Here is an 8,911-nt window from a genome sequence, read left to right as displayed (position 1 = left end):
ACTTTAACAGTGCTGCCAACTTTGGAAAAAGTCATCCCAATTGGCTGTCTTTTTAATGGAAATGTTAGAGTTTATTTGGGTGAGAAAACATGAAGCTCCATATTTCAGCTAGAATAAATAACATGTTGTTGTTGCCAGACCAGCAGTGTATTAGTTTTCTGAGCAGAATACCCAAAAGATGTTTTCTTTGTATTTTCAGATGATTAACAGTACTATCATACTTTTTTAGAACATAGTTCTAAACTCTTTTAGAACATAGTTGTATACAGAACTTCCTCAAGAATCAGTAAAATTTATAAGCTTCACCAAATAACAAAAAACACTATGAAGATTTTTAAAGAATACAAATTATTCCCAAACTACTATACAGATTCAGTGCAATCCCAATTGAAATCCCAGCAGCTTACTTCACAGACCTTAAGGGGACAATCCAAAAATTCATTTGGAACAAAAAGAGACCTAGAATAGCAAAAGCAATTCTAGGCAATAAAGACAAGGCAGTGGGTATCACAACCCCCAACTTGAAACTGTTGTACAAAGCTACTGGGATAAAAACAGCAAGGTACTGGCAAAGACCTGAGGACCAATGGAACCTACTAGAAGATACAGAAAGAAGTCCAGACACACTCAGCCATCTCATCTTTGGCAAAGGAGCCAAACACCCTCACTGGAGGAAAGATTGCTTCATTAATAAATGGTGCTGGAAAAACTGGGTTTCAACTTGCCAATGATGAAAACTAGACCTATATCTCTCCCCATGCACTAAACTAAAATCAAAATGGATTAAAGATTTAAACATTAAAACAGAAACACTAAACTGGCTGGAAGAGAGGTTAGGTAGAACTCTCGAAGACATTGATGCAGGAAGACTTTATGAACAAAACCTCAGTTGCCTGTGAGCTAGCACAAACATCAACAAGTGGGATGTCTTCCTATTAAAAATCTTCTGCACACCAAGAGAAAAAAATCAATAGTGTGAAAGGACAGCCCACAATGTGGGAAAAACTTTTCACCAGCTCTTCCTCAGATAATGGTATACTATCTAGAATAAATAAAGAACTGAAAAAAATCAGACCTCCCAGATTTAGAGACCCAATGCCAAAATGGGCATCAGAAAAGAATAGACAGCTCTCAGACAAAGAAGTAGAAATGGCAAATAAACATATGAAAAAATGTTCAACATCACTGGTTATTCAAGGGATGCAAATGAAAACAACGCTGAGATTCCACCCCAGAAAGAATGGCTGCTATCAAGAAATCAACCAGTAACAAATGCCAGTTGGGCTGTGGGGAAAGTGGAACCCTGCTCCACTGCTGGTGGAAGTGCAGACTGGTGCAACCACTGTGGAAATCAGTATGGAGATACTTCAAAGAACTAGGATTGGAGGTCCCATTTGACTCAGCTATTCCCCTGCTGGGTATCTTCTCCAAAGAATTGAAGAATCATACCACACTGATATATGTGCACCTATGTTCATAGCAGCACAATTACTAATAGCTAATACTTGGAAGCAGCCCAATTGTCCATCAACGGGAGACTGGATAAATAAAATGTTTCCTTTTTTAAATAAAATGAAGTGCTACTCAGCCATAAAGAATGAGAAACTAGAGACATTTATATCTAAATGGATGCACATTGAGACGATACTCTTTAGTGAAGTAAATAGGATACATATGTGTAAATACAAAATAGTTCCTCTAGTGTGAGAAACTGACAATGTAAATAAGGACCAAAAGGTATAATCAGTAATATGAAATAGGAAGAAACGGTGCAAAGGCAAAGGGGAAATAGGAGGGGTAGGGGAAAAGAAAGAAAAGAATGGAGTTAACATGAGAAAAACAAAAAAATGGAAACAAAGTCTTTGTAGATAGGGAGGGGTGGAGGGGTTGAAGGGAGGGTGGGGGACTGGGGCAAAAATAAGAACCAATATGGATCATGAGATAGTGCAAATTTCCAATGATCAATGTCATTATATTGTATACCTCACATGTACCAGTAAAGTTAACTAATTAAAAATAAAAATCTTACTTGATTATATGGTACACTTTTAATTTTGCCAAAAATAACACTTGATTATTATAAAAGATTAGGGGATAAAGAAAATTTTGATTAAAAATTCAAAACCTTATCAGATAAACTCATCTGTATTTTAGAATACATTTAGTATCTCTTTTATAAATGATACCTGAGAGAAAATATTTGCAAGAGTGTGATGTCTTGTTTGATTTTAAAAAGTATTAGAAATATTTCTTCCCCATGGAGTTACTGCAGAACTGATTCTCCTGAACATGGCCCACAAGGTCTGAGATGAGGTACTTTGCCTGTTCCATGTTGCTACCTCTGAGCTCTCTCTCTCTCTCTCTGTCTCTCTGTCTCTGTCTCTGTCTCTCTCTCTCTCTCTCTCTCTCTCTCTCTCTCAGACTGGAGATAGTTGTGTGCAGGGCTTCCTCCAGTGGAATTTAGCCCCTCCCTTCACTTTGTCAAGGGAAACAGGCCACGTAGTTATATTTTAGGCTTTTCCTACAAAACTCTCCTCTTTCCTCAGAGCTGTACACTGAGGGTAGTGGAGGTGGCATGCCTAATATATGACTTTCTCTCCTCGCCATGTACTTTAGGACTGAAAGTCATCAGGCTATGAGCTCTGCCTTCCCCAAATCCCATAAGCTTCTTAGCCTTGGGTGGAAACTTTCTGGTCCAGATTTAGTGGTAGAATTATGCAACTTTGTATATTTGAAGAAATTCTATGACCTGATTCTTCTAAGCAAGGGTTCTTTATTTATAAAATAATTTTAAAGTGCCCTTTCATAAAGCCTGATGTGCAACTCAATTTCCCTGCTTCTAAGTCAAGCAAAAATCCAGTTTGATAGTTAAAGCTGAAAAATTACCTCAGTGATACAGGACCCGATATCTGCTCTTCCTCATGTACTAAAACACTTTACTTCAGAGAACAATGAGATTCACCAGAACTTAAAAATGTATATTCAAAAAACTAGAAATTATCTTCATTACAGGGATAATTGCAAAAAATTGCTCAGACTCTTGGTTTTGTTAGAATTTGTGAAATTATCTGCATGCAAGTATACCCCTTAATGCCATATTTCAGTGTTTGAAATTGCTATCTTTTAAATACAATTTTTATGGAAAGCATTGTTTCTGGAAAAAAATGTTAAAGGGCTCTTCTGGGGCAACTGAAATTGAGTAACCTTTGAAATGTTGTGAATGATTGATGGTCTCTTCATTTGGTGTTGTTGTAACTCATAAAGACTAGAAAATTCATAAAGAAAAATGTATTTAGCCCATTGTACTGGAGGGTGGGAAGTCCAAGGGGATGGCACAAGCATTTGCTCCATATCTGCTGAGGGCTGTGCATCATCCCACGGTAGAGCACAGAATGGCAGGAGAGCATGTATCTACAGAGAGGGTGGACTCTTTCTTTCAGTAGAAACCCAGTCCCTGAGGAGTGAATCCATTTAGAAGGGCACAGCATGACCCCCTTCATGGCCTAATCAGCTCTTAAAGATCCCACCTCTCTACACTGTTGCTCTGATGAGCAACTGCAGTTGATAGCTAATGAGTATCTTTGCATTTGCCACTGGCACGTTCAGAAGAAGGAAGAATGTAGTCACTGATACATTGCTCCTAGGGTGAGGGACAATCTAGGCTATGAAGCCTCTATTCACAGTGAAGATATCAAATTTACCATGCTGCTCATATCTAACAGCAAACACAAGCCCACAAAGGGTTATTTTTGAGTATATAAGTAGATCTGTCCTATTTCCTTTTAGAAGCTTAGGTGAGTCCTCCCTGCCACACGATGAGGCCAAGTTCTGATGTCCCCTGTCTGATCACATTGGAATGGTAATGTGTTTTATGAACCATCCTGCAGGCCTTGAACAAAAGCAGAAGAGATTATTTAGGCCCTGGTGACACTGCATGCCAAAATAAGAGTTTGGTAGAGAATCCAAGAAATTGCACTGTCTTCCCTTTACTCATTTTTAAGTTGAAAGGCTCCAGTTTATTCATAAAATTGTCTACATTTTAAAAAACTTAAACAAATTTCAAAATCTATACCAATGATTTGGTCATTCATAGAATGATTATTAAGTTACATTCTTGGATGAGAATCAAGATTTAATGAATATTAGTAGTTTGTATATCTTAAAGAGTTTCTTCATCCTACTACTTAAATAATTGAATAACATTTTTTTGTTTTAACAACCTGTTATTACATTATTTATAAGTCACTAACAAGACTCAATTATAAACATGAACTCATATCGAAGATTGAAACTTTTACAGGATGTTTAATCTAAAAGAAACTTGGGGCATTGACCACTATATTTGTTTCCTTCCATGCTTTTTGGAATTGTCACTATCTTCATTTAAAAGATCTGATGACTGCTTTGTGTGCCTTCAATTACTGGTAGTGTTAGAGATTACATGGGCAAGGGGAAGAGGAGGCTCTCAAATAAGTGCTAACACCCTCTCACCTAGCCCAGCTTCTATTCTGGGTTGAAAGCTCGCCAACTTCCTCATTCCATTCCCTGGCCTGAGCTTCACCCCCTAACTCAGGTATAAAAACTGCCACCTTGCCTCAAAGGGATGGGCTGAAGTCTCTACCTCAGATCCTTGACATGCCGCTGTACTTGGGCTAATTAATCTTTCTGCCTCAATTGGTAGTCATCTCCACATCTTAAGTCAATGTAACATTTGGTGTGCAAACCCACTGATTCATGAAGCCACCCTTGCCATTGCTGTCCTTCCACACAACACCAGCCATCCTCTCTGATTCAGGCAGTCATCTCCTTGTTTCCGTTTTCTTCTGTCCATCCATCCAAAAATCCTAGCACTAGGTCTTGGTTCTCCCTAGCCTGGGGAATTAACCCCTTAGTTTGGCTCCTCATGCTGGTGGCCACTGTTACTGGGAGGATAGTGGGAAATGTGGGAAACATGTCTCTGTAGTTTCGCATTTTTTTTTTTTTTTTTTTCCATTTTTTTTTTTTTTGCCCAGAGACCCCAGCAGCTCCACTATGAGTGATTCCAATTTGGCACTCCAATAGCCCAAAGACTTGTCTTTATTTTGTCTTCTTATAAACCTAAAACCCTCTATCTGGGGCAGGGGAGTCATAAAAAAACCTTATTTTTATCTATAACATAGTTTAACAGATAATAATAACCTAAACACAGGACCTTTGGATTTCAAATTCTTCCAGAATTAAATAGATTTATCCAGAACAATGCAGGTGGTCCACAGTTCCATGTGTGTTGGCTTTGTTTTACCTTCTTATCCAACTTCTTGTCAGTCCTGTACTACTTTTAAAATTCTTTTTCACAATCACTCTTGACTTGCCTCTAGTTATGTCTTTATATACATTTCTATATTCAATCCTGTGACTGTGTAGACCTATTTCTTGGGTTTCAGCCACTCTCAGACCTCAGTTCTGCCTCTAGTCTCTTTCTCATCTATAAGTCCCTTTTAATCTCTCTCCCCTCCTTATGTTAGGGTTCTTTGTACCTTCTAACTCTTATTGATGTAATTAACTCTATACTGTGAAAATAACAGATTTTGCAAGAGATCACTATTGTGATTCACTTAAGGTGATAACCTGTAGGGATGTAGTTGTCAAATCTGTGTGTTTGTCTATTAATTTTTGTTTATAATAATCAACCTTGGACATGGCAAACTGCTGGACAAAACTCCCTCTATAGCTAAAAAACAAAACAAAACAAAACAAAACAAAAAAAACCAAAAACAGCTGCCTGAACCAATTTACTTCAGTTTACTCCACAATGGGTGGCTTCTTCAGTTTTTCCCAGAATCTCCAACCTCCAAGATTAGGGGAAGGACTTAGGGATTTGGAATAGCCGCTGAATTTTGAAGCCTCCAAATAAATAACATGATGACAAGGTAATGCTCACTGAATGCTCACTTACTGCCAGGTTGTGGGCTGATGAGTCCTCTCCATGCTTTGGCTTGTACACCCTTAGAGATACCTCATAAAAAAGCATCACTGTTATCTATAATTCACAGGTGAGAAAGCTGGAGCACGCATGGGTCAAACAACCTGAAAAACACCCTAAAAATGACAAACTGATCAACTGAACAATTGGAACACCAAGTCATTCTGCTGTAAAATCTCTATGCTTGAACCCTGATCTTCTTGGATCTCTCTTCTGTTCGTCAGCTGAGTGATCTTACAAAAGTGAAAATCTGATACAGCTCTTCATAGTTGCCTTCAAAGGCTTTCTGTTACTTGAAGTCCATGTTTCTTAATGCTTCTTGAGCCCTTCTGCACTACCTCTGTTCCCTCCCTGCCTCTGCTGAAGGCATCTCCAACATCCTGAACTTTCAGCCATTTTGAATATTTTGTTACTTCAGACTCATTATTCTCTTCCCAGAATACTCCCCATCCTACATGCTTCTTTTAACTCTTCACCTGGCTAGATCTTATTCATTGGTCCTGTGAAAGCTAAAATTTATTTACTCTTAGTCCTTTTTTGAAATCTAGAATTCATTTTAAGGGCTCACAAAAGCTCACACTCTGTTTTCACTGTGTGCAAATATATGCACAGTAAACATGTAATAATTGTGTTCTTCACTATATTTAAAGATCACTGTAGGGTAAGGCCAGTGTTTATCTTATTATTATTATTATTATTATTTTATTTTTGAGACAGGATCTCACTATGTATTTCAGACTGACCTGGCACTCACTATGTAGCCCAGGCTAGTCTCGAACTCACAGTGATATTCCTACCTCAGCCCCCTGAGTGATGGGATTATAGGCATGTGACACCATGTCTGGCATTATTATTACTATTATTTTTTAATTTTTATTGAGTTTATTGGTACATTTTAGGTATACAGTACAGTTACATTCATTACTGGGATCTTGTACCTTTACATGACAGGTCTTGGTTCTCATTTTTTCCCCTTGTCCCTGCCCTCCCTTCACCCTCTTCTCCCCTCCCCATTTACAAACACTTCATTATTATTATTTTTAATGCATAGTATAGTTCCAAGCTATAAAACAATCTCTTTCATGGGTTGATCATATAGATGTAAATATTAACATTAACTAATGATGAATATATAGTGAGCATAAAGACTAAATATGACTAAATATGCCAAGTAAAATTGAATCATTGAATAGGGTGCTGTAAGTAAAATTGTGCTCCATTCAATAATAATAAAGCAATAATGGATGACAGATTAACTATTTGTTGGATGAATTTATAAACATATGAATCCTTGCACATAATCAATAAGTATATAAATATTTTCTTCAGGACAGTGATGGCACTAATAAGGATCTGAGATTCTTTATAGTGCTGATAAAAAATAAGAGAAGAGATGTAAAAAGTTAATCAAAGTACTTGTGAAAATGTAGGATCATATTAGTGGGAAAATGTAGTTATATATTAATATTTGATAAGCATTTATTCAGTGTATAAAGTAATTTTCTCTGTTGCATGAATTGCCACTTGAAATAATTCTGGACAAAAACTTTGTTTTTACATTCTAGTTAGTATTCTTGCCATTTCATGGTCTATTGTTAGCAATTTTGTTTGGGTTATTATAAACTATCTCTGTTTATCTTGTTTTAAAGTTTGAATTTTAAAATTAATTTCTTCATGCTTATTTTATTAAATAATCTTTATGAATATTAGCTTCTCTTAATGCCAGAGGACAATTAAACTTTTGCAAGAAAAGCATGATAGCCAATAAAACCAAGAGTAGTTCCTTCAGCAAGAACAATGGAATTGTTAACCTTTGTTCCAGATTAACTAAAAATAAAAGAGAGGTGTTCAAATAAAGAAGGTAAAGTACAAACAATTTTGAAAAATAAAAACAATATGAGTAGTATGAAGTATTGTGTATCAACAATTTTGATGACCTAGATGAGATGAGTAACTTCCTAGAAACACACACTGCCAGAAAAAGGACTAAATCATAAAGAAATGGAAAATATAAACAGACCTATAACTGGTAAAATGACTGAATCAGTAATCAAAATCCCCAACAAATCCAGGCACGGTGATGCAGGTGTGCAATCTCAGCAGAGAGGGAGGCTGAGGCAAGAGGATCAAAAGTTTAAACCTACCTTAGGCAATTTAGTGACATAGTGAGACCCTGTCTCAGGGTGTTACAATATTAAAAAGGAGCTGCAGGTCTACCTCAATGTATTGGCCTTCAGTTCAACCCCCAATACCACCACCACCAAAGAAACAGACATGCCAACAAGAAAAAGCATGGGTCATGATAGTCCTATTAATGAGTTTGGCAAAAAATTTAAAGAAGAGTTAAGAAAAACCCTTAAACTTTTCCCCAAACTTGAAATTCTCCAAAGTCACTTGGTAAGGTGAACACTAAGCCAGACAAAGATACTTAAAATTATTATTGATGTGATAACCCTTAATGAAATTTTAGAAAATGGCAATGCCGTGATAAACCTATTGTACTTAAAAATTTTACAAGCTAAAATGTACTTAATATACTGAACATACTAAACCTCAGGACTTAATACCTCAGTACATGGTAGTATCAGTTGCTTATTCTTCTAATGGTGTGGCTGACAGGAAACTGTGGCTCACTGCCACTGAGCAGCTCCATGAGACATTATTATATTCTGTATTGCCTTCCCTATCAGTATTTAAAAATGGAGATACATTTTTACTGAATGTGTGTCATTTCTGCACCATTTTAAGGTAAAAAAAATATGTGACTATAACCAGTACATAAGTCAGAAACTGTGTGTATTTGAATGCAATCACACATTAAAAGGTTCTATTCTTGAAAGGGAATAGTGATGCTCAACAACTAGGCCATACACACACTGAGAGGTCTGACTGGAGATTTTATTCAAGGGGTGGGAGGAGAGAGAGAGAGAGAGAGAGAGAGAGAGAGAG

Source organism: Fukomys damarensis, unplaced genomic scaffold (genome assembly GCF_012274545.1).
Source record: "Fukomys damarensis isolate Sample0158 unplaced genomic scaffold, DMR_v1.0_HiC HiC_scaffold_38, whole genome shotgun sequence".
In the NCBI taxonomy this organism is placed as follows: Eukaryota; Metazoa; Chordata; class Mammalia; order Rodentia; family Bathyergidae; genus Fukomys; species Fukomys damarensis.
The sequence above is the reverse complement of the archived record's forward strand: the minus strand, read 5'-3'. Positions refer to the sequence as shown.